Below are 25,870 nucleotides of genomic sequence, written 5' to 3'. Positions count from 1 at the left end.
ATTAGCCAACATAATGAGCTGGCAGCTTGCTATGTTAAAAAGAGCTGCTTATAATATTAGCTCTGTATTCTTGGGCAAGTTGCTTAATTTCTGTCATCTTCAGGGACTTCATCTGAAGTATGGAGTTTTGGAAAACATCAAGGAGTAAGAAAGGATGAATTGCAAGTGAAAGGAGAGGGGATTATGACTATTCTTCTACTTTCATTGAAGTCCAATTGTTCCTCTTTTAGATCCTTTCAGAGTCCTTCTCTATTCTCTTGTCTTCTCTGTTAGAATTTATATTGGTGAGGCAAGGGACAAGTTCTTTCTCAAACACTGCTCTAGTTCCATTTTCCCAAACAGTATCTGGCATATAAATAAATACATAAATATAAATACATATAAAATAATGTTTGTATAAAGTATACAGTTACTGTACTTTACAGCTGTCCTTACAAACAGAGATAGCTTCCTATTTTGGTCCATATCCTTTTTATAAAACCTCATCACAAAAAGGTATCCCCTTTCAGAATCCTTTAATTTCACTGATAGCTTCATGTACCTAATGGCATAACAATCTTTTAATTTTAAGCAAACAGACTAAGAAAATTGGCAGTGGTGGTTGGGTTGTTGAAACCAAGAATTTTCATCAGGGCTCTTGTTCCTAGGAAAAGTGACAGAAGAGACATGGGTTTAGTTTTTGCTAGGGTTTTTTAAATAGTTCTTTATTGGAGTATAATTACTTCACAAGACTGTGTTAGTTTCTGTTGCACAACAAAGCGAATCAGCCATATGCATACACACGTCCCCATATCCCCTCCCTCTTGAGCCTCCCTCCCATCCTCCCTATCCCACCCCTCTAGGTCATTGCAAGCACCGAGCCTATCCCCCTGTGCTATGCTGCTACTTCCCACCAGCCAGCTATTTTACATTCGGTAGTGTATATATGTTGATGCTACTCTCACTTCGCTCCAGCTTCGCCCTCCCACCCCATGTCATCAAGTCCATTCTCTATGTCTTCCTCTTTATTCCTGCCCTGCTACTAGGTTCATCAGTACCATTTTTTTGGTTTGTTTTTTAGATTCCATATGTATGTGTTAGCATACGGTATTTGTTTTTCTCTTTCTGACTTACTTCACTCTGTATGACAGACTCTAGGTCCATCCACCTCACTACAAATAACTCAATTTCATTTCTTTTTATGGCTGAGTAATATTCCATTGTATATATGTGCCACATCTTCTTTATCCATTCATCTGTTGATGGACATTTAGGTTGCTGCCATGTCCTGGCTATTGTAAATAGTGCTGCAATGAACATTTTGGTACATGACTCTTTCTGAATTATGCTTTTCTCAGGGTATATGCCCAGTAGTGGGATTGCTGGGTCATATGGTAGTTCTATTTTTAGTTTTTAAAGGAACTCCATACTGTTTTCCATAGTGGCTGTATCAATTTACATTCCCACCAACAGTGTAGGAGGGTTGCCTTTTCACCACACCCTTTCCAGCATCTAGTGTTTCTAGATTTTTTGATAATGGCCATTCTGACCTGTGTGAAGTGATACCTCACTGTAGTTTTGATTTGCATTTCTCTAATAATTAGTAATGCTGAGCATCTTTTCATTTCCATATTTTCACTTGTGCTTTGACACTTCCTTTGAGCTTATATATAAGCTCATTAAGGTAAAGGGTAGTGTCTTTGGGATTTAATAATCATGAAAATATTATTCAGCCCCATGTCCTGTGGACATAATTATAACATTGGCTATCCCATAAAGTTGTCAGATGATCTGATAACCTTATTCAGATGAGGAGCAGTTGGCTTATCCATAACATTGTTAGGATTCAGGTTATTCTTTTCAGAAAAGATGATTAAGGAGCCCAAAGGCTGAGTGTTGTTCAATTAACCTCAACATACTTTTTGAAATTCTATGGGAAAAAAAGCAGGGATGTTATAGTTTTACTGAGGATGAGAAAATTCCTGAGTTATGACCAGGAGTGAGTAACCCTTTCTCCAGTCTCTTCAGGAAATCTTTGTCTTCTCATGCAGAAATGGTATAAGTGATGCAGGATTATATGGCTTTCCATGCTTACAGTTCTAATTTGATTGTCCTTTCAGGGCTTTGGTAAATGTGGTAGTTTACTAATGCTGCTGTAATGTATTACCACAAACTTCATGGTTTAAAACAGCACAAACTTATTATCTTAAATTTCCTGAGAAAAGAAGTCAGAAACAAGTCTTACAGGAATAAAAATCAATGATAGCCAAGCTGCATTCCTTCCGGAGTTTCCAGGAGAGACTGTATTCAGCTTCAAGAGGGCACTTGCATTCCTTGGTTTGTGGTTCCTTCCTCCGCAATCAAAATGCACTACACCAATTTCTGTTTCCATCATCACATCCCCTTTTCTGATTCTGACCCTCCTGTCTCCCTCTTGTACTCCTCTGATTACATTGGACTCACCTGGATAATCCAAGATAATGATCATTTTCCCATCTCAAGCTCCTTAACTTAATCATATCTGCAAAGTCCCTTTTGCCATGTAAAGTAATATATTTAAAGGTTCTGGGGATTAGTACATGGATGTCTTTGCCAGGGGCAGAAGGGGTGGCATTATATTCTATTTACCACAGTGACATAGATCTAAGTGCATACTTCTAAAAATGCCAGTCAGACAAGATTTAAGTCTAGAAACAAAAGTTATAGCGTGTCTTTTTCTCTTAGTGCCTTACTTAAGGTCTTGGTTTTCCCGCATAAAATGCCATCCATATATTGCAGCTGCTTATTATCAGTCTCTTTAATTAAGCTCCTATCTTTACTCAAATGTGAAAGATAATCATTTGTTAGCTTAAGTTAGATCTCTGATCTAATGGAAATTACCTTGTGACACTGTAAAGAGAGTAAGGCTGTTTAAAAATGTAAGACTATGCATTTCATACTTAACAAATGAAATTCTGGCTTATTATAGCTGACTAAAAAGCAATACAAATTAGGGGGAACTAAATATAATCTAACTCAACCTCCGAGATACAACCTAAATGTTATCTATTTTATGAAATCGTTGCTGACCTTGCTAGGTAGAACTAGGCAGTGCTTCCACTTCCCTTTTGCTGTGAGAGCATCACGTGCATAATTTTTTTATAGCATTTACCACATTCATATGTTGATCTGTTTACATGACTGTCTCCAAACTACCTGTAAGAGCCTCAAGGGCAAGCACTCCGTTCTGTTTTTCTTAGGACTAATGCCACCTAGAAGGGTATCTGACACATAGCGGGTGTTTTACTGATGCTTTTTGAGGGAATGTGTTCCTTTGAAGGTCTGTTTAACATCTCTTTGCTAGCTGTCTTACAACATTGACTGAGGAACACAGTGATGAGACTGGTTCAAAGAGATGAATCAATAGAAATTTACTTCCATCCCGGGGAAAGCAAATCTGAGTGCATGCCCCTACTAATGATGGGTCAGTGGCATTACTTCTCAGCACAAAGCACCTTCCAAATCATCATTAGGCGCACAGCACAGATTCAAGAGTATAAAGACAAGTAAGTATGCTTTCAGAGGAGTAAGATAGGGTATAAGCATTTTAGTGAAAATTTAAAATCCTGCGTTAACTGAGTAGAAATTAGATCTAAACAAACAATTGTAAATATGAAGTTCTACAGCTAGGCTTAGGGCATGTGAATCTAATACATTCTCTCTATCCTACCAGGAATGTTTAAACTCAATCATATTCCCCTTCAATCTGCTTTTATGCAAATTAAATATAACATTTAAAAATTTTTAAGCTTTATTAAGGTATAATTGATATACATAAATTGCACATCTTTAATGTATGCATTTTGATGAATTTGGGCATATGCATACAATATCACCACAATCAAGGTACTAAGCATATCCATAACCTCCAAAATTGTTCTTTTGTTCGTGTGTGTGTGTGTGTGTGTGTGTGTGTGTGTTTTGTGGTGAGAACACTTAACATGAAATCTATCCTTTTAACGTATTTTAAAAGTGCACAGTACCATATTGTTGTACTCCACAACTTATTCATCTTGCATAACTGAAACTAGTACTCATTTAGCAATAACTTTCCATTTCCCCCTTCCCAACTCCCTGGCAACCACCATTCTATTGTCTACTTCTATGAGTTTGACAATTTTAGATCCCTAATACAAGTGGAATCATGCAGTATTTGTCCTTGTGTGACCGTCTTATTTCATTCAGCACAAGGTCTTATAGGTTCATCTATGTTGTGGCATATGGCAGAATTTCCTTCTTTTTTAAGGCTGAATGATACTCCATTGTATGTATATACTACACTTTCTTTACCTATTCATTTGCTGATGGACATTGGGTTGTTTACATATTTTGGCTATTGCGAAATGGTAAGGATGAAATGAACATGAGGGTACAGGTACCTCTTCCAGATCCTGATTTTGTTTCTACTTAATATCTGCCTTCACCGCCTTGGTTATTTAGCAACCGTCTCATAATTTCGTCAAGCTTCACAATAGCTTCCTAGAGGTTTGAACATACAAAAAAGTTTTTTAAATTTGTTACTGGTAGTGATCCCTGAGCTTCCAGAACCTGGGTAACAGAGTGTGAAGTTCTCTTAGGCACTTTATTTTTTTTTTTTTTCCCCAGTGGTAGTTTTTTAATATATCAGTTTTTCATACATCAAGAGAATGGCTTAGTCCAATTCAAGTGGTACTCCTTTAGCTGTTTTATTCTTTTTATTTTTGTTTTGGGTTTTTCTTTTAGATCAATAGATTTTTTTCTTCAAATTGAAGGAGTCGAATGTAGAATGTGAACTTTAGAGCCAAGCTTTGGAGTTTACACCCCCTTCCACTATTTTTTTTTAATTTTTTAATTTTTTATTTTTTAACATCTTTATTAGAGTATAATTGCTTTACAATGGTGTGTCAGTTTCTGCTTTATAGCAAAGTGTATCAGTCATACATATACATATGTCCCCATATCTCTTCCCTCTTGCATCTCCCTCCCTCCCACCCTCCCTATCCCACCCCTCTAGGTGGTCACAAAGCACCGAGCTGATCTCCCTGTGCTATACGGCTGCTTCCCACTAGCTATCTATTTTATGTTTGGTAGGGTATATATGTCCATGCCACTCTCTCACTTTGTCCCAGCTTACCCTTCCCCCTCCCCGTATCCTCAAGTCCATTCTCTAGTAGGTCTGCATCTTTATTCCCATCTTGCCCCTAGGTTCTTCTGACCATTTTCTTTTTTTTTTTTTTTTTCGATTCCATATATATGTGTTAGCATACGGTATTTGTTTTTCTCTTTCTGACTTACGTCACTCTGCATGACAGACTCTAGGTACCATCCACCTCACTACAAATAACTCAGTTTCGTTCCTTTTTATGGCTGAGTAATATTCCATTGTATATATGTGCCACATCTTCTTTATCCATTCATCTGTTGATGGATACTTAGTTCGCTTCCATGTCCTGGCTATTGTAAATAGAGCTGCAATGAACATTTTGGTACATGACTCTTTTTGAATTACAGTTTTCTCCAGGTATGTGCCCAGTAGTGGGATTGCTGGGTCGTATGGTAGTTCTATTTTTAGTTTTTTAAGGAACCTCCATACTGTTTTCCATAGTGGCTGTATCAATTTACATTCCCACCAACAGTGCAAGAGGGTTCCCTTTTCTCCACACCCTCTTCAGCATTTATTGTTTGTAGATTTTTTGATGATGGCCATTCTGACCGGTGTGAGATGATATCTCATTGTAGTTTTGATTTGCATTTCTCTAATGATTAATGATGTTGAGCATTCTTTCATGTGTTTGTTGGCAATCTGTATATCTTCTTTGGAGAAATGTCTATTTAGGTCTTCTGCCCATTTTTGGATTGGGTTGTTGGTTTTTTTAATATTGAGCTGCATGAGCTGTTTATATATTTTGGAGATTAATCCTTTGTCTGTTGATTTGTTTGCAAATATTTTCTCCCATTCTGAGGGTTGTCTTTTCGTCTTGTTTATGGTTTCCTTTGCTGTGCAAAAGCTTTTAAGTTTCATTAGGTCCCATTAGTTGATTTTTGTTTTTATTTCCATTTCTCTAGGAGGTGGGTCAAAAAGGATCTTTCTGTGATTTATGTCATAGAGTGTTCTGCCTATATTTTCCTCTAAGAGTTTTAGAGTGTCTGACCTTACATTTAGGTCTTTAATCCATTTTGAGTTTATTTTTTTGTATGGTATTAGGAAGTGTTCTAATTTCATTCTTTTACATGTAGCTGTCCAGTTTTCCCAGCACCACTTATTGAAGAGGCTGTCTTTTCTCCACTGTATATTCTTGCCTCCTTTATCAAAGATAAGTTGACCATATGTGCGTGGGTTTATCTCTGGGCTTTCTATCCTGTTCCATTGATTTATATTTCTGTTTTTGTGCCAGTACCATACTCTCTTGATTAATGTAGCTTTGTAGTATAGTCTGAAGTCAGGGAGCCTTATTCCTCCAGCTCCGTTTTTCTTTCTCAAGATTGCTTTGGCTATTTGGGGTCTTTTATGTTTCCATACAAATTGTGAAATTTTTTTGTTCTAGTTCTGAGGCACTCTATTTTTAATGGCTCTCCAGACTACCCTGGCAGTTGCTTTCTAGAGGTCCTGAGAATACCACAGTCAGTGATTTCCTGTACTGATTCAGCATCAGAATTACTTGTGGTGCTTTATAAAAACAAGAATCTAGGAACCCATCTGAAATCCTTATATGAGAAGTCTGGAGAGGGGTCTGATTAGTTTTCTAATGAACTTAGAATAGTTTTTCCTCATAATAGATTCTGAAAAAATATTAGTTTACTTTCTTTTTTTGTTTGTTTGATTTTTGTTTTTCTTTGTGAGCTCAGGTCTGGAAGGTGTACTAGGCTCTTTTGTCAGGGGAATGTTTTCCCCTGAAGGAAGAAGAGTGATATTAACAATCTGAGCTTATTACATTTGTATTTTGTCACATTATAAATAGGAAGGGTCAAGAGAGTTACTATTATGAGGTAGGGATGTATGTATATATATATTAATATATAAATGTGTATGTTATAAACACATGGTAATGACTATGTAAATAGGCACAAAGATACACATATACTTATTTATCTGTATGGCATTTCACTCCATCATTGTCAACAACTATTGTGAATTTCTTGGGGAGTGATTCAGAAGTGATGAACAGGAATGATAGTCAAATAGACATTTTTCTCTTAAGGGAAAAAAAAGGCATTCTTATGTCATTCTCTCATAACCTACTAGTATAGAGGAAAAGGAACTGTAACAGGCCTATTCTGAAAGTTACTTGGAATATCTTAGGCTTTTCTTTCTCTAGGTCACTTTTTAAAGTCCTTGTTGAGAAGAAAATGAGAGGAACAGATTTTTCCATTTTTACCTCTGACGTCGCTGACTGTTCTCAACCTGCTTTAGAGGCTCCTCTTTTTCTACCTACCCCTAAAACACTGCTGTTCCCAGGTATTGATAAACTCCATCCATTCTCCTTGGATGATGTAATTTATTCATATTATGCTTGAAATAATGTTACTGACTCACAAATCTAAATGTAAACCTTGATGGCATATATGTACCCCATACTTTACATGTATACAATTGTCTTTAATATATTTCCATCAAAATCTGCTCTATTTCCTGTGTTTCTCAGCTCTGTGTATTGTAGTTTTATGTCTTCAATTACCCAAGCAATAAATCAGGAAACCTTCCTACCTACCCTCCTCCTGCTCCTTGTCTCCCACATCCAAGTCCCATTTATTCTACTTGCTTAATTAAGGAGGTTGAAACTAGCTGTTCCCTTCTCTCCTGTTCCTCCCCTATTGCCTGGGTTTACACTCACAGCAGCTCATATGGAAATACCCCAGTAGTATCTTTAAGATTCTCCCTGCCTCTTGGTTTACAATCTATCCTCTCTGTTGCTGAGAGTGATCTTCCTGAAACATAAGTCTAATCATGGGATTCTCCTGGACTCTCCACAAAAGCTTCAATTAACTTCCATTGTTCATAGCATAAAGTCTCAAACTCCTTAATTTGACGTATGAAACCCTATAAGTTTTGGGTTCTTTCTTTATACCCCTTCAGATTTATATCTTTCCTCAGTATTCACTGAACCTAAAGCTATAGATATTCTAAACTCTGCACATCCTAAAACACATGGTGCTGTTTCATATTCCCACACCTCTGTGCATCACCCTGGCTCCCTTAGCTTGTAGTGCCTGTCCTGCCTCTTCCTGGTCACCTGAGGGGCACTTTCTCATCTTCCAGAATCACTTCATGGCCACCTTCTCCATGGAGCCTTACATAAGACCTATCCTCCAGCAGAATTGAGTGGTTCCATCTTTGTACTGACACTTGTGCCACAGTGTCGCTATCACATATAGTGATAGACTATATGGGTACAGTGGAAGTTCTATATGTAATCAAGTCTTGGTTTTCTGGTAGGTAGATGATTCTTTCTTTTTTAATGTCCTGATCTGGAACTATGTATCTCCACCAGCATTTTTCCAAAACTACATTTTCTACCAAACTGCAGGGAATATTCCAAAGTATTCTGAGTACCCTGCTTTAGGAAAAACCTGAAATTTCAAATTCACAAAATAGATAAATTAGTGGCTGGTTATTTAGGTTCGTTACCAAACACTGGCTCAGTGCCTACTTGGTACCTCTCATGCCAAGTGTTGGTGCTGGGCACCGGAGTTCAAAAGTTGGGAGCACACAGTCCCTCCCCTTGGAGAGTGTAGTGTGGAAAAAAGAAAAGGAGAAATTTGTTATACAAAATGATTTATTACAGGGCTTCTCTTAGCAGCGATGTTATCAGGAGGTTTTTAAGTATCTTGTGATTTATATAGCATCTTTTCTGCATGCTTTTGGTTATATGTCAGATTCTTAAAGTGTGTCACACTTATAGCTTCCATAGAAGCACTATTCCAAATTCAGGAAGGAGCTTTGTTCCCCATTTTGATTATGTAAGTTTCAAGCTTTCAGAGTTTGCCAGAGCCACACTGATTTCAAAATTGGCATTAAACAGAACTATCTTAACTCAACCTTGTCAACTTTCCTGTGACACATGAAGGCACTAAAAGGCTCAGCCATCATATCCAGCTATCTGTTAGGTGCTGCTCACTGCATCTGAAATCCTAAAATTAGGGCAAGCCTCTTAGTGAGGAGGAGGCAGCACTGTGGGCACCACAGGTTACTCACTAGCCATCACCTAATGGCTATTTCCATCCTATGAAGCCTAAGAGAGAAATAAGAATGTATCCATGACTTGTAAGTCCAATTCTGTACAGCATGCACTATGGACAGATCAGCGCTGAGCTAGGTGCAGAGAAATCGTGATCTCACAGCAGCTATAACAAAGTGGAAACCTAAGTGTATAGTTCTGCTTTTCCCTGCTCTTAGTTGATAGCATTTCTCACAGATATCCAAAGTTTTCCATATCCCATCATTTAGGGGATATTAACCAAATGCTGGCCTGCCATCTTAGTTCAGTCACTGTTATCAAGGCCTGGTCCCCAGATCTAGAATCTGAAAGAGCATAGTATTGCCAGGTATGACCCTATTCAATTACCCAGTAATCAGTTGCACCCACTATATGCCAGGCACTTAGCTAGTAAATGATCTTTGTAGCCATTTCCTCTCTGAGATATTGGCCACCTCCCTGAGCTCCTTTCTGAGATCCTTTTTGTGAATGAGCCATACAAGTCTATGTGGGAGGCCTATGTCCCCCTGACCCACCACTGTGCTGAGCCTGATACATCCCTGCTTTTTCAAGTGTCTGTAACTTTGACACACTCCTTGATTCCCCTCCAAAGTCCTCCTCCTCCTAGCCTAGGGGAGTTTTAGTCGTGGAGGTAGGAAGCTTTGGCATTTCTTACCCTGTGTTCTTCCAGACCTACAGGGAGTTCTTTCTGTTTCTCCAGCTGAGAGAGAGACTTTTAAAACACAAAAGCCAAAAATTGAATCCTTGTTTGTTTGTTTGTTTGTTTGTTTGTTTTGGTGTCATCCCTTAACTTGAGGCAACGAATATAGAGTGACCTGGCTGACTGAATGTAGCAAAGGACAAGGAATATTAGAAAATACGTATGTTCTAAAAAGCTTATTTATTTATTTAAAATATTTTTCTACCCTTGCAAATTGCTTGGTGAGCCTAGGATTTGAACAAGAGACGATTTGATAGCCTTATTAGATATTCTGTCTAGACCAGGAACAAACTTAATAGAACCTCCCCATTTTGTGCAAGCCTAGCAAATCTTCAGTAACATGATAGTCACGTGCCTCTCTTCCATAATCATTATTGGGCAAGGGTCTTACAACTTTTTCTGCATTTACTCCCTTGCTCTTGATGCATCCCTTGCATTCTAAAGATTTTTCAGTGCCAGAGACTTCTTGCGGCCCATGTTAGTCCAAGGACACCTATCTCTCTTTGTTTAAGTAGTGATAGCATTACTACTTTGTGCTTATCATGTTTCTCTAATTCCCTGTGCTTTGAGTCCTCTATAAATGTTGACTTTGTTCACGCATCTTCTTTGTTTTAATAATATGGGTGTTTTTTAACCCTAGAAACCAAAGGCAAACTGGAGACAGAAAATCTGGCTTATAAAAAGCATGGTGAAAATTTGGTTCCACATGTCTTCCAAAACTTGAATCTTGGAGCTCAAACATAACTTAACCTAACATTCCTAAAGTAGTAAGTGAAAACAGCTCTCCCAGCTCCCCATGGCTCACACTCTGCTACGAGCTAAAGGAGCCCCTATTCCTACTTCTGGTTAAACCTCAAAGACTAGCAGAGAAGTAACTTCAAACACCTCCAGTGTGTGTTCGAGATGGAATTCGCAAATTCTCTGAAACTGCAGATGATAGACGTAAAGGTAGATTTTGGTGGAAGGTAGATCTTGTTTCTATATGTGTCTGTCACTACATCGTGACTCCCTTGAGGGCAGGAAGTGAATACTATTCATCTTTGAATTCCTACCTCCTAACTAGAAACAAGGTGTCTGACAACAGGGTGTACAATTCAGTGTTTGCTTAGCTAGGTTGAGCTCAATCAATGTATAGCCTTAAAAACATTATTCATTTATTCACCAAATCTTTACTGAATACCTGTTATGTAATAAATGTGTTAGGGACTAGGGATACCAGGAGAGCCCAGGTATGGCCCCTGACTTTAAAAATTTTATAATCTAAAGAGGTAGATATTGTGCAGTGAAAAGAATGTTAACTTTTGAGTCAAGACTTGAACTCTTTTTCTTCCACTTATCAGCTGGGTCACTTTGGACTTGTCACTCAATCTCTCTGGGTCCCAGTTTCTTCACTTAAAAAAAATGGTGTACTAACTGCTTCATAGGATTATAACGAAGATTAAATGAGACCATATGAGATAAATTTTATCTATAATTGTTATAATCTGTCCTCCCTCCTAGTCCTTCATCACTACCCTGTAAATAAACAGAGCAAGAAGCAGATTCCACTCACCCAGATGAGAAGAGTATGGTTCAGTGAAGTTGAGTGATCCAGGCTCATACAGCCAGTAAGTGGCAAGACAAGACTCCAACTGGTGTCTGCAAAATCGTAGAGATTTCCATTCCCAGGAGTCTGATTCTATGATGGAAATCAGTGAGCTTCCTTCAGTGTAATCTTGCTCATACCAGTCATATCTTCCAAGTGAAGACTTACTCCAAGCCTCCTTTTGCATGACAGACTGAGAATCTTTTTGGTCTTGTCTTGGTCTCCTTCCATGGGTTTGTGGTCTTTTTTTATGGTTTGGAAGGGACAGATATATACTTGGTCAGGCTCAGGTTCTAGTAGCGGATCACCTTGACTTTGATGATGACAGCTCCTGTTGTCAGTGTGCCCAGAAAACTAGAGCAAAGGGAGCTCCCACAGAGGGAGCACAGAATAGACAGGTCTCACGTGGAATTGATTGAAATTTGAGATTACTCAGACTTCCATCATTCACAACCTCTACAGAAAACTGATTGTTAGAAGGAATGGTATCTTGCGTAATCATTCCCTAACCTTTTGATCCTCTTCCCTGTTGATAATCACTGCTTAGCCTATTTCTTACTGCTGAGAAAGTGAGCAGGCAGCTGCTGCAGCCTGTAGCAGATGCTAAGGTTGTGCCTTGGAGGGCTGGCAAAGGATACCTTGTGAAGCTGAGGATTTTTTAAAAACTGTGTTTCACCCTGGAGAGTTTGAGCAATCAGTCCTGGACTTTTCTTCTCTAAACTGTTTATGCTTAGGAAGGAAATCATTTAATCAAAGTGTGAAGGTGGATTTTTTTCTAAGCATTTTTGGCTTTGGTGGCTAATTTACATGTACGTTATAGGAGCTTTTCAAACTGATTTGGTGGCTTTGTTCTATGAAGCCTGTCCATACTAATTGTGCTGCTAGGATGCTTTTGTCAAAGAATATAGGCTAACGTTTTCTTATTAATTTAAAATTGATAATGCTTACCACTTTCAAAAAGCCACGGTCGATTTTGTGGTTATTTGGCTACATTTGGAACTTTGGATGATTGAAATCTGCCATTTTCTCCTAGATATTTAGTGTCCAGACTCCCTCCCGCAAGAGGGCCACTCTGAGTCACGGACTCACACAACCTAAGATAGGTACGGCAGAAATGCATTCATGGGCTCTGCATGCCCAGATATGGGGTTTAGTGAAAGGATTTCTTCTGGGTTATAAACATATATTTCAAGGTCACCCCTCCCTTTCAATCAACATCCTAGAACTGAGATGGAAATAGGTTTCATTTCAAGTGCCAACTCTGACCAATTGATAGAGGGCCTTATAGAAATCTCTACTGGGAAGGATTCTGAGGCTGTATCCAGACTTCGTAGAGACGAATGCCTTGATTGATTAGCAGCATGTGCCATGGATGCAGCAAGAGTCAGGGGTGGTCACACTCTGGCCATCGTCTGTGTTGGGCTGTAAAGTTTTATATTAAGTGCAGTTGCTTCACAGGAGTAATAGAGAAGAGAGAGTCTAGCCTCTGTCAAGCCCTTTTAAAAGACCTTTAGGCAGTTTTTCCTTAGAGTAGTCCAAATGTGGTTTATTAATCTGCCCTGGAAGATTATTTCTATGTATAAATAATTCACTCCATTCACTCCCCAATGTATTGAATTTCCCAATCCCCATGCCTTTGCTTAAACCCTGTTCTTTTTTTCTCCACTTGGGAAAACTCTTCTCACTATTCATGGGCTACCTTAAATACTGTCTCCTCTTCTGTAAAGTCTTCTCTGACCTTCTCAGGAAGGATGAACGACTCTATTTTCCATCTCTCCAAAGCAATCCTCTGAATCTCTGTTACCACACCTGCCACGTTACCCTGTAATTGCTTGTTCACATGCCAGAATCTAGCCCAGAATATGACATATGCTTGTAGGCTTGAAGTGGATTAGGCATTGTTCAGAAAAACTCATAGTTCCTTACTTAAAGCTGTTGAACTTCTAAAGTTTATTTGGAGATAATACAGTGGGTGCAAATATGATGGCAGTGTTGACTGAGAGGATAGAGGGAGGGAGATAGTAAAGAAAAGAGAAAGAAATAATTAATGCAAAGTCAGCAGTGAAAACAGTAAAACTATGTGTGTTCAAGGGAGAACCTTTATAGGAAGGACAAGGTAACAAATCTAGGCTAATGCATGTAAGTGTATGTAAAAATTCTGCCTGCCCTCAGAGTGATAGGACAGAGGTGACTCAAGGCTTCTTTGCAGGTATCTGACAGCAGTAGTAAATTCTTGCCTGGTCGGAGAAGAATTAGATGGTGAATCAGTTAAGCTGGAAAGCACATATCCCTTCTGAGGGCTTTCAAATTCTCTTTTAAAAATACTGTGTACATCAAAGCAAACATGTGCACTGGGAGAATTGAGCTATAACCTTTGCAACTCTCCTGCCTATGACAATCAGTCTTCAATAGGATTGTGTATAAGTGACTGACCTGTGCAATATATTGGTCTCTACTGTCTTGAAGAGAGTACCCCTTCTCAGGTAGTAGTCAGTTCCCTTAAAATCACCCAACACTGTACAGTTTATAAAGAAATTTCATATGCTTTATTTCAGTGAAGCCATACCAAGAGAGATTTAAAAAAAGCATGAGGACATAGAACTGTCTCCCTCTTAAATATAGAGTAACTCAGAGAGGTTAAGCAAATGGTTCAAGGCTGCAGAAAACAGGACAGCTAGCCTTTAAACCTAGATCCTCATGCAAGTCCCATGTTCTTTTATTTGAACTTCCATACCTCTTTTGCTGTATTTCTTTTATCCTATTCTTTATTAACTTCATTTTCTTAACTTCACATGTTCCTGTTATATCTCTTTCATTAGACTCTAAGCTCCTTGAAGTTCTTAATTATCTGTTTCCTTTATGGAAGACCACATAGTGCTAGCACAGTGTCTTGTTCTTTGCAAGTATACAATATGCATATTAGTTTAATGAGTAAATAATGAGTGAATAAAAGAATGTAGGAATTAAAGAAAGAGAGAAATAATAAAATTAATAATCACATAATGATGCCATTTTGGATGGTTTCCATTTTCTGGGACAAATTAATGTATGTTAAAGGGTAAAGGAAAGCCCATCTGAGATACTCATTTAACTGAGGACACATTATAAAGGAAAAGAAGAAAAAGATACAGAGCTGTATTGAGGAAAATTGTCAGACCTTCTCAAAAAGAGAATTTCAGATGGAGAGGGCAGCCTTGGGAAAGGTCTGAATGGCAAGACCTGGCACTGGGTCAGAAACATTAGAAGAATGTAATTGGATAATCCATTAGACTGAAGACTTTTGAAAATGGAATTGTGAACTTTTGTATGCACATAAACAGCCAAGCCTGAAAAACTAAAGGTCAGCTTTGAACTGTGATAAAAGGGTCTGCATTAAAAAGGCACAGTTCTTTAAATGGTCAGGTGAATCTTGAGCCAATGTGAGTTGTTTAATGAACTCCTCAGGAAGGAAAGAACAGGAAGCAGGGATTTGGGGCTTGGGGTGAGGTTGTCTCTTTGCTCACAAAAGGAGGGCAAAGAGGCAGAAAGGCACTAATATTCCTTAAACCTCCTCTAGGTGCCAGTTTCTGTGTCAGTAGTATGAATGTAAAGTGTTCAAATGATTGGAAACTGAGACTCAGAAGGATTTAGTGATATCAGGAGTGACACAGCTGGTGGCAGAGCCGGGATGTAAATCCAGCCATGCTGAACTTTTCTCAGGCTCATGAATAAACATCTCACAGTCTGTCTTATTTCTGGGATTCTTCTACACATGCTGATCTCCTTTCTCCTTTCTCAGCTGTCCCTTTGTACCAAGCCATTTTTTCTATATTTTGGCTCTCAGATTAGATTACCACCCTGGAAATAGCTTTCTGACCCTCCAACGTGAGAAGGGCACCCAATTTCTTGTTCCTATAACAGCCTTTTCTGCTACCATCTACCACTTGTGATATTTCTCATATTGAGTTCTGGCTATTTGTTTACTTCTTTGTCTCCTTATTAACTGTGAGCTCCTTAAAAGTACAGACTGCATCTATTTTTCATTTTTGCGCCTAGCGTATAGCATAGTGCATGGCACATAGTAAGTGTTCAGTAAATATATACATGATGAATAAATAGTTGAAGGTTCTTTCTGACTCAAAGCTTGTGCCTTTTCTACTCTTTTTATTTATATCTCCCCCAGCTCTTCCCTTCTTGGCTAAGCCAATTACCATTTGGCTTTGGAGAGAATTCTCTTCTCTTTAATGTTTTCATTTTTCTTATTTGACTTCTGTATCTCATGTGAAGTGTTTTGGATTAGATGCTAAAACAATATTCTAGGATACTAGCTACTGGGCCAAGCTGCCAGTAGACTGGCAGATGAAAAGAAGGCAGAATTTGGGCTGTTGTTATTGCTAACACAGGTGTCATTTATGATTCTTTTACAGACACCATTAGATGATTCATCAGATAGATTTCTTTACCAGTAAACCCTGGAAGTACAGTACACACATGAGATAGCTTTCTGACAGGAGGTGGAGGGGAATATGATTAATGGTGTGAATGAAAGTACCCTTAAGATAGCTTTCTATTTTTAAACAATAGAAAATCCTGGTATATATGCATAAAATATATTCTACCTGCAAATGAAGCTCTTGCTTCAATTGTCAGAAAATTACTTTCTAGGGGTAAGTCAATCAGCAGGTACTTAATGAGCTTTCTCTGCTATTGTGCTGGGACCCACTGAGGGTAGAGTTGGGTGGTGACAGAAACAAGGAAACAGACAGTGTGGACCACACCTGAAGGAGTTTACAGTATTATTGTAAAGATATGATTAATACATGTGAAACAAGACAGCAAGAAGGCATATTGTTCAATGCTAACTCATGAGTCAAGACAATAAGTATAAAAGGATTGAAAAGAAGTTGAAATTCATTTGTTTCCTCACTGAACAAATGTTTATTGATTTCTGACTGTGTGCAAAACATTGTGTTAAGCCCTGGGGGCCGGGGGGCCGAGATTACTACAACAAGTTTATGCCATTGAAGAGCTCCCAGTGTGTTCAGATTACATGTATGGATGTGACAGTGACGTGAGGGGCGGGAATGCCAGAGAAGCACATAAATGGGTCTGTCTGAGAAGGTGGGAAGGCCACATAGAGGAAATGACCTTTGACCCAAGTCTTAAATCCTGAATAGTAATTTGTACTTTTCTCAAGAAGAAAGTAAGCCAGCTGATTTTTTTTTTTTTTTTAACCTTGCCTCTCCTCCTCATTGGCTGTGCTGGTTCATGACTGTTATCCTTAGCAATGGATGTTAAATTACATAGTGCTGAGGAGGATGAAGACATCAGAGGTATTTTGCCAGAAATGTCACATGTTATAGAAGAATCTTGTAGAATGGAAAGAGAGAAGAAAAAGAAGGAAAATACTTGCTTAATATTATTTCTTCATATTCTATTGTGTTTGCTACTTGTTACTTCCACCAGCTATTTGTAAGCTAGCATTCTTTTCCTTCAGTCTTCTAACATTACTTGTACTTTACTGTAGTTTTTATCACTTATTTTGATGTTATTCAATATCATTTGTACTTTTATATATTTATATCCTCCTATTGGATTTGGGATTTTTGAGAGCAACAATTGCATTTTATACTTCTTTTCAGGGGAAGAATAGGAAGGGACAAATATTTATTTTATGCCTACTGTATTTCAAGAGCTGTGCTAGGTGCTTATATGGGGTACTTTATTTAATCCCTTTAATAATTCTATGAAATACGTTGCATTGACCCATTTCACACATGTGTAAACTAAGGTACAAAAAGACTAAATGTCTTGCCCAAGCGAATACAGCTAAATAGTAAGTGCCAGAGATGTGATTCAGACCTGTAGTTATTTACCTCCTCTTCTCTTTCTGCTACTTCACACAATGTTAATTTTAAAATATATAGAATGTATTTTGATAAAAGGCAACGGCCTGACTAGTTCTCTTTATTTAAGGCATTGGTCTCATTCATTAATTAATTCATAAAATATCCTGCCATGTGCCAGAAGTTTTGGATTTTAAAAAGAGAAGATATTCACTGCTTTCATGGGGATTACCATTTAGTAGAAATAAGATATCTTGAGACAGTTGGGGACGTTCTTAATTCATCTCTTTTAATAAGGTGAGAGTTCTAATAAGGTCCACAATGTCTTATTTTAGACAAATCTTTGACAAGAATTTTCAGAGCAATTGGTTTCAAAAAAGTTACAGTTAATCACCTTCCAGACCCCTAATCTCTTTTCAGGCCAGAGGTCCTCCTGTAAGAAGCTGACTTGTACTTTTCCATTTGCAAATAGTAGCAATAATTTTTCTGGGCAACTGTAACCTCAGTACTATTTCTAAACTTGGCCTTTGGGGATATACATATTTTTAAAAATTTCTTTAAGCTTCAGATACTGGCTAAATAACAACATGATTTACTGGTGCGCACTTTTGATTTGAATAAACTGAATTTAAATCTTTAAATAAGATGTCAGTGAATAAGATGGCAGTGAGCTACAGGTTCATACAATGGGTCAAAGTCTCAGTTCTTCCTTTAAGACAAAATGAAATGTGAAAGAACAGTCTCCAACTTAGTGTGGGATTAACAAGTTGAGATGCTAACAAGTATCATTCTTGGTAGATGGGGAGGCACAGAAAAGCAGGAGTGATTTTTATGATCGAGTCTGGGTGAAGTCTGAAGACTAAAGTAAATGCATACTGATTTAGTGTGAAAAGTACACTTGATAAAAGGTTTTAAACTTTTGCTTACATTTCACAGGTAGCTTCCTTAAATCTATAGTTTATTATATATTTAGACATGCAATAGGAATTCCTTTCTCCATACACTCCTCCTTTATCTTTAAATTTTTATTTTTCCTTCTCATAAGAAGAATATCAATACCAATTATCCTTATATTTAAATTGCTCCTTGAGGACTCACTATATATAAACACTGTGTTAGCTATTTTGCGTAATCTTGTGCTGCCTTGATCTCACTTCTTACCTTCTCAGGAACCTCGTTTAATCAGTCAGCTCCTTTCATGTTTCCTTAACTTTGCCTTTTCTATGAGGACCTTACTATTTCAAAAAGAAACACATTTTCTATTTGGATGTTGCTTCTCCTTCTAGACTCTTCCTAGCTGCCTTGCTTCCTTCCCTCACCTTCAACTTATGCCTCACCTTGCTGCAACCTGTCTGTGCCACTAACATTTTTACCTAGAAACTTGTTTTTATTAAAACAACAATAAAGTTGTTTTTATTAAAATTCTCTCTTTTCTTGACGTGACAACACAAACATTTGTTTCTCTTATTTCCCCTATGACTGTTCCTTTTCAATCTCCTTCTTAGACTAGTTTTCTCTACCTTTTCTTGATCTAAGAATAACAGCAGGAAAGCCAGTGTGAAGAAGGAGCAGAGGAAGCTGAGAGGAGACAGAGGTTAGAAGAGGCAGAGCCTTGATGGCCGTGCTAGGGACATTGGTCTCCATCTGAAAGCAGCCGGAAACCTTAGAAAGGTTTGAAGCAGGGGTGTAATGTGATCTGATCTGCAATTTAGAGTAGAAGCAGGCAAGCATGGAAGTAGGAGTGACTAGTCATGAGAAAGGATAAGCTTAGATAAAGTATAATAGCTTGGACTAGGGTAGTAGAAGTAAAAATAAAAATAAGTGAATATATTCAAAGTATATTTAGGACATAGGTGATGGATTGTGTGTGACGGGTAAGAGCGAGGTAGTTTATAGTTTGAGCAACTTGATAGATGGCAGGGCTGTCTGCTGAGGAAGGAGCAAGTTTGGGATCCATCAATGCTGAGGAAGTTAGTGAAGCTGGTGGTTAAAGGCTACCCCTCTTGGTCTCCTCATATCTCCATATCTTCCATGCTAATGAAACCCAACTGTCATGGTTTCCTAATAGCTTTCCTGATGTAGAAGTGCCATGACCTTTTTGCAGCCCTCATTCTCCTTGACATTGTTGTACGTATTTCACAGGATGAAATATGTGGCAGCTCTTTAAATATTAAGACTATTATTTGGAAGAAGGATTAGAATGACTTTGTGTGGCCCTAGAGAGGAGAATGAAGACCTATGGGAAGATAGATTTTAGCTAACCATAAATAAAAATTGTGTAATGATTAATGAAAAGGAACATGTCAGGAAATAGTAGCGAGGTTCTTGTGATAAGAATTGTTTGTGCAATCCTCTGTGACCATTTCATGGAGATTATTGTAGTGAGGATTTATCCATTGGATGGGGGAGGATCTGAGAAGGGGTGACCGAATGACCACTACAGTCTCTTCTAACCCTGAGATTCTGTGGTTCTATGATATTTCCATGTTCTTATTCCTCCCATTGTGACAAATACAGGAAGTTCTGAATAACTGTAGCTTGAAGAATCTCTCCCGGGTGCTGACTGCTTATTCATTCAGAATTTTGTCATTTCTTTGAGTGCATGCATGAGAGCACAATTTATTCAGAACAGTGACTCAGCAGTAAAACACGGAGAATGCATTAATGAAGCTACAGTAATTGAGGATTTTACCCAAGTGTAACTCTCAGCCCCAACTCGTGCATAATTCTTCTGCAGTATGGATTGTACCTTTCTTAGCTAGCATGGAGGGGCCACCTTGGAAGAGCTGCATGTTTTAATGATGTGAGAAGATGCTTCTTGGTTTGATGATCCAAACAAGGGAATTGTTTGTGTCTGGAAATACGGATGAGTTTTGAATACCAGGGTGCATTGGGAGGTAGGGGGAAAATGATATCCCCCTCCTCAGACACTTTACTAACTATCCAGCTACACTGTCTCAAGGCTGTCTGCTATGCATGTAAGGAATAAGGCATTTCCTTTTTTTAACTATTGATTGCATTACCATTATTCACATTGAAATAACACCTCTGTCAATAAAGATAGTAAGGATCTGCATTCAATATCTACTGTTATCACGCTGAATCTTTTCATGAAGCAGCATGGGCAAATTCCCATGATCTCTGGAAAGTGGTTAGTTTCAAGGGTGAGAGTGTATTGCTGTTTCCAGCTTAGTGTGCTAAAAATAGGGCTGGGAGGGGTGTGAGTTTCTCCAAAGACAAATTTATTCTTAGTCACTCTCTGAGATTGTTCAACATGTCATGGTTGCTACTAATTTTTAGTCCCAGATGCACTGCAAGTTTATAAAAGCAGGACCCATGGTTGTCACGTTCATCATTATATCTTGTACATCCGACAAAGTGTCTGTCATGTGGGAGGCACTCAACAAATATTTGTGGAAGGAAGAAAGGCTGGCAGAGGAGGACTGGGACGTGATCTAATGTTAAGTAAGCAAGCATAGAATGGACACCTAAATATTGTCCATGACGGAAAATACAAGTCACGCTCGTGAGTAGGGGTGGGTGCCAGAGTTTTATAATAATAAATGTCAAGAATGAGACTCAAATTCCATGACCAAATTCTCTGTTTACATTGGTAAGCAGTTAACATGGGGCAGGAACATGATTGGCTCCTTGAATCTCAGACCTCAGGAATAAGCTTCTTTGGCTGTTTTAAAGGCTTAGCTAGCCCTCTGAGTTCATCAACTGACACAATCCTGGAAACTCAAGGAATTGTTCTAGGTAGATGCTTGGAGAGATTTAAAAATAAAGTAGGCAATTTATCTGCTGCCCTCACAGGGCTGAATCTTCTCAATGAGAGATATATTTTGTATGAAAATATAATAGAAATACATGATGAGTGTCAAGGTGAGTGATCACTGTGGGGTGCAGAGAGCAGTTCAGGATTCATGGGTGGGTAGGATTTATACTAGGCTTTCAGTACCTGATTTGGACTTGCCTCAACAATGAGGAACGGGAAAGCATTTTTAGGCAGGAGTCAGACATGGAGGCAAGAATGCTTAAATCATACTGAACGTCCATGTGACCAAATTTCAAGATGACTCACATTAGAATTTCCCTTGAGTACAAATGATTCAATTTCTGAACAAAGATTTAGCCTCATTGGGGAATGGTTTGCTGTGTGAAAAACAAGACTGAGGTTTTCAGTGGACATGTTTGCCTTTGGTAAACATAATACTGATCTGTAAGTCTAGCTGTTGGCAAAAATAGAATGATTGGTAGTGGTGGTAGCATCAGCTGCTACTTCACGAGGCTTTACTTGCCTTAACTTATTTAATCATCCAAGAACTTGAGAAGTAAGCACTAATATCATTCCAATCTTGCAGATGGGGAAACTGAGACTCAGAGAGGTAGGAAAGAAAAAAAAGAAAGGGAAGGAAAGAAAAAGAAAAGGAAGAAAAGAAAAGAAAAAAATGTTATCCATGGTCACAGAGCCAGAAAGCACTTACTTATAGCACAGGGTTTATAATGAGGAATAACAGGAGATTGGAAGAGAGGCAGGGATTTGACGCCAGTTTGATTGAGAAGTTTGGGTTTATTCCATAGTCTGTGGGTGGTTGTTGAAGACATTTCTGTCTTTAATGCTATGTGGGAACTAGGCTGGAACCCAATTCACCTCATCCTATCAGCACATTAGCAATGGCTGGGCTAATCCCTAGTGCTATGAGTCCGCAGCAAACTAGGTCAATGGGATTTCCCCATCCCCTGTGGCTGTTAGGGCCAATCACAGGCCTCCAGAACTGACACACTACATTTCAGTTGCTCTTTCATTGATTCTTTAAGGCATCTGGAAATGAGAGAGATCATCTAATTCCCACTCAGGTCAAATTCTCTGTTAGTATTCAGTCAGCTTGCTTTACTTCCCTGTCTGCTAAAAATCCACAGGTGACCAAATTTCAAGATGGCTCACATTGGAATTTCCCTTGAGTACAAATGATCCAATTTTTGAGCAAAGATTTAATTTAATTGGGGAATGGTTTAATGTATGAAAGGGGACTGGGGGTTTTCAGTGGACTTATTTGGCCTTGGTAAACTTGAGAATTATTGCTAATGTCATGTGGCAGAAGAATGTTTTAGCCTACTGGACTAGTTTTCTATAGTGCTGAAGACCTAGCACAGTCCTTGATGCATAGTGACACTAAATAAATATTTCTTTAATAAATGAGAGGACATATAAATTGGAATTAATGATTTGTGTCCAACTTTAAAATGTCTGATTTGAAAGAAATTTTGTAGATATTGGAACAAGTTTGAACAAGACAAATAAGAAATTGACCAGCTGCTTTCCTCATGAATCTTACTGTCACCCAGGAAGAATAGGGGCAGTCCACCAATCCTCCAGTGAGTAATATTGTTGACAAAGAAAATGCCCTTTTCACTTTGTATTATGTCTTTAGTGTAAAAGATCCTGATGTTCACTGGACCACCCTTGCCTTTCAGAATGGCAGTGGCATCTTTCTATAGCCTCCAAAAAGACAGTGTGGCTCAGTGAGGTAGAGAGTAGGGCTATTCAAAGTCCTTTAAAATCATAGGCTTTCGGGAGACCTATGTTCAGAGCCCTGCTCCTCCAAGTATGCTGTGATATAAGGCAAGTAAATGGCCAGGCTGGACCTCAAATTCTTTATCTGTTAAACTGAAGATAATAATACCTTCTTTGCTGGATTCTTATGATGATTAATGAGGAAACTGTGTAAAGCACCTCACACATAGTAGGTACAAAATAAATCTCATTTCACGTCTTCTTTTCTTTTGTCAAATGAATAGTTTGTACAATTAAGCAATAAGTATAGCTCTGCTAAATTTGGTCTGTGTGGAGGTTCTAGCACTGAGTTACTATGACAACTTACTTTTTTTTTCTGGAAAGGCATTTTCTCTAAGATTGGTGATTTAAGAAATGAAACTGCTCTATTAAAAAGCTACAAAATACCTGCCATACATTTTTTGTACTCCCTCCCTATTAATCAATTTTCTTCAAGTATTTTCATTTAATTTTACTGTAAGATAGGAGTTGGTTTTTTCCAATAAACGTACCTGGAATATCATAAATCATGCTTTATTCCATTTATTTTATTTTATTTTATTTTATTTATTTATTTATTTATTTATTTAACATCTTTATTGGAGTATAATTGCTTTACAATGGTGTGTTAGTTTCTGCTTTATAACAAAGTGAATCAGTTATACATATACATATGTTCCCATATCTCTTCCCTCTTGCATCTCCCTCCCTCCCACCCTCCCTATCCCACCCCTCTAGGTGGTCACAAAGCACAGAGCTGATCTCCCTGTGCTATGCGGCTGCTTCCCACTAGCTATCTATTTTACGTTTGGTAGTGTATATATGTCCATGCCACTCTCTCACTTTGTCACATCTTACCCTTCCCTCTCTCCATATCCTCAAGTCCATTCTCTAGTAGGTCTGTGTCTTTATTTCCGTCTTGCCCCTAGGTTCTTCATGACCATTTTTTTTTTCCTTAGATTCCATATATATGTGTTAGCATACTGTATTTGTTTTTCTCTTTTTCTTAAATATACTAACTCATACTGAAGCATTCTAAGGACTTCTTTGTAGACATCCGAGATCATAGAAGGTCAGGACTATTCATTGCTCTTTTAATCAAGGATGGCAAACATATAGCACAAATTCTGATACTTCAAACATCCGTGCTCATGGCACTCATTCCTAATAATCCAGTTTTTCCCTCAGAATCCTTCTGAACACAGCAGTGCAGAAAGCAGCTATCCTTAAATTGGTGCTACTGTGTAAGTTCATACCCATTTGCCTTTCATGGACTAAACCATGAGTGAGGTTCAGATGCTCATCAAGGTTGCTTGATATGCTGCCTGAAATTATACAATGTATACATTCCTTGGGTTAACAGTGCCTTCCTTCCAAGGATATCTTTGAAAATGTTTGTACGCAATAGAAATGGAAACACAGTGACCCTATGAGATTAGGTGCAGTTTATCAACACTGATTGAAAGGAGAAAGATTGGGGCAAGGAATGATGTACAAGAGAAAGCAGCTACAGCTGTAGGTTTTCTGCAGGTGGGCTTGCCTTTGATCCAAAAGGTGAATATAGACCTGGTGTTTGTATTTTAAATGAAGAAATTAAAGTTGAGCTGTCAAGTCTGTTAATTTAATGTTTCCCAAACTTAAATAATTCACTCACCACCTTCATGATTTTTGATTATTCATTTACCATTTGAACTATCATTAAATAACTATTTTATTTATTGTGCCTCCATTTTATTTAAAGTTTATTTAAACACAAAATTTTATTTCTCTATTATGGTAAACATTTACATCGTTGAATATCATAGAATATAACTATAAATATAAACACTTCAAAAATTAGACTATGACATTAAATTGTAGCTAGAAACCTTGTCTGTTAGTAACTCTAAGAAGCTAGTTCTCTCTTTGTAATAAAACACATATGTATGTTTTATTGGTCAGAACCAGAAGGGTCTAATTTTTGAGAGATCAATACTTCCCCCAAAGTCTGGAAGACAAAGTTTTTCTCTAAAGAAGGCAATTCTCTGTTTCCTTTGCAGAACTATGTATTTTTTTTACAAAGAGAGAACCAGCTTCTTAGTCATTAAGACTTAAGTCATATAAATATGCCTGTATATATATATACATATATATACATGCATACATATATATGAGATGCACAAACACAAAATGAGCCTTCCTTCATGATAAAATCTGAAAAGTTATGCTCTCCCACAAAAATTTAAAAGGAATAGAGATTACCAGGTTGGTTCTGTGAGTTTACATCTTACTCCTCTGAGCCTATGGCTGTAATAGGTAGAATACGTGCGTGTAGGTATACACATATATACATATGTGTATATATAAATATAAATAAATAAGTAAATAAAATAGACATAGACTTGCTCAAAAGACTGATAAACGTCTCTCTGTGAGCCAGAAATGGAACAGAAACATACAGCTATAAATGAGAACTGAATCCATAAACCTCCTGGGTTCCAAGTTGGGCAGGAATATGATTCCACTGAGTTAATAGGAACTGAGAAAACCACATGTGGCAAGGGACCAGAGCCAGGACCACTGTATTACATGTCATATATTCATATTATGGAATACTATACAGCATTGAAAATGAACTATCTACAAATACACCCAACAATATGCATGAAACTCTCAAACAGCACTGTGTTAAAAAAGACAAACACAAAAGAGCACACTTGACAGGAAGCAACTGGACGGCAGCATAAGGGGGGATTCTGGGATCACCATAATGTTCTATTTATTGCTCTTAGTGCTGCTTGTGTATGTTTTGTTTTTGAATATTCATCCACTGATATGTTATTATGTGCATTTCTCTATATGTACAGTTTTAAAAGACACTCTAAATTTCTTAGAGTACAAAAGTTTACTGAGGGACTTCCCTGCTGGTGCAGTGGTTAAGAATCCGCCTGCCAATGCAGGGGACACGGGTTCGAGACCTGGTCCGGGAAGATCCCACATGCCGCGGAGCAA

At 38.0% G+C, this 25,870-nt stretch overlaps 1 protein-coding gene and 1 long non-coding RNA gene across 8 annotated transcripts in view; one reads left to right on the top strand and one right to left on the bottom strand.

Moving 5' to 3' along the window:
- Positions 1 to 25,870, top strand: part of DLG2 (discs large MAGUK scaffold protein 2) — a 2,068,078-nt gene that overhangs the window by 697,350 nt on the left and 1,344,858 nt on the right. The gene's annotated exons all lie outside the window — the stretch shown is intronic.
- LOC309606398 overlaps positions 1,685 to 25,870 on the bottom strand; it is a 29,385-nt gene continuing 5,199 nt past the window's right edge. Inside the window, exon 2 of the long non-coding RNA XR_014231807.1 lies at positions 1,685 to 25,870. This is a non-coding gene — a long non-coding RNA (uncharacterized lncRNA).

The sequence above is a fragment of the Balaenoptera borealis genome, assembly GCF_965194805.1.
Source record: "Balaenoptera borealis genome assembly, chromosome: 11".
NCBI lineage: Eukaryota > Metazoa > Chordata > Mammalia > Artiodactyla > Balaenopteridae > Balaenoptera > Balaenoptera borealis.
Note: the sequence above shows the minus strand (reverse complement) of the source record. Positions and strands in the feature narration are given on the sequence as shown.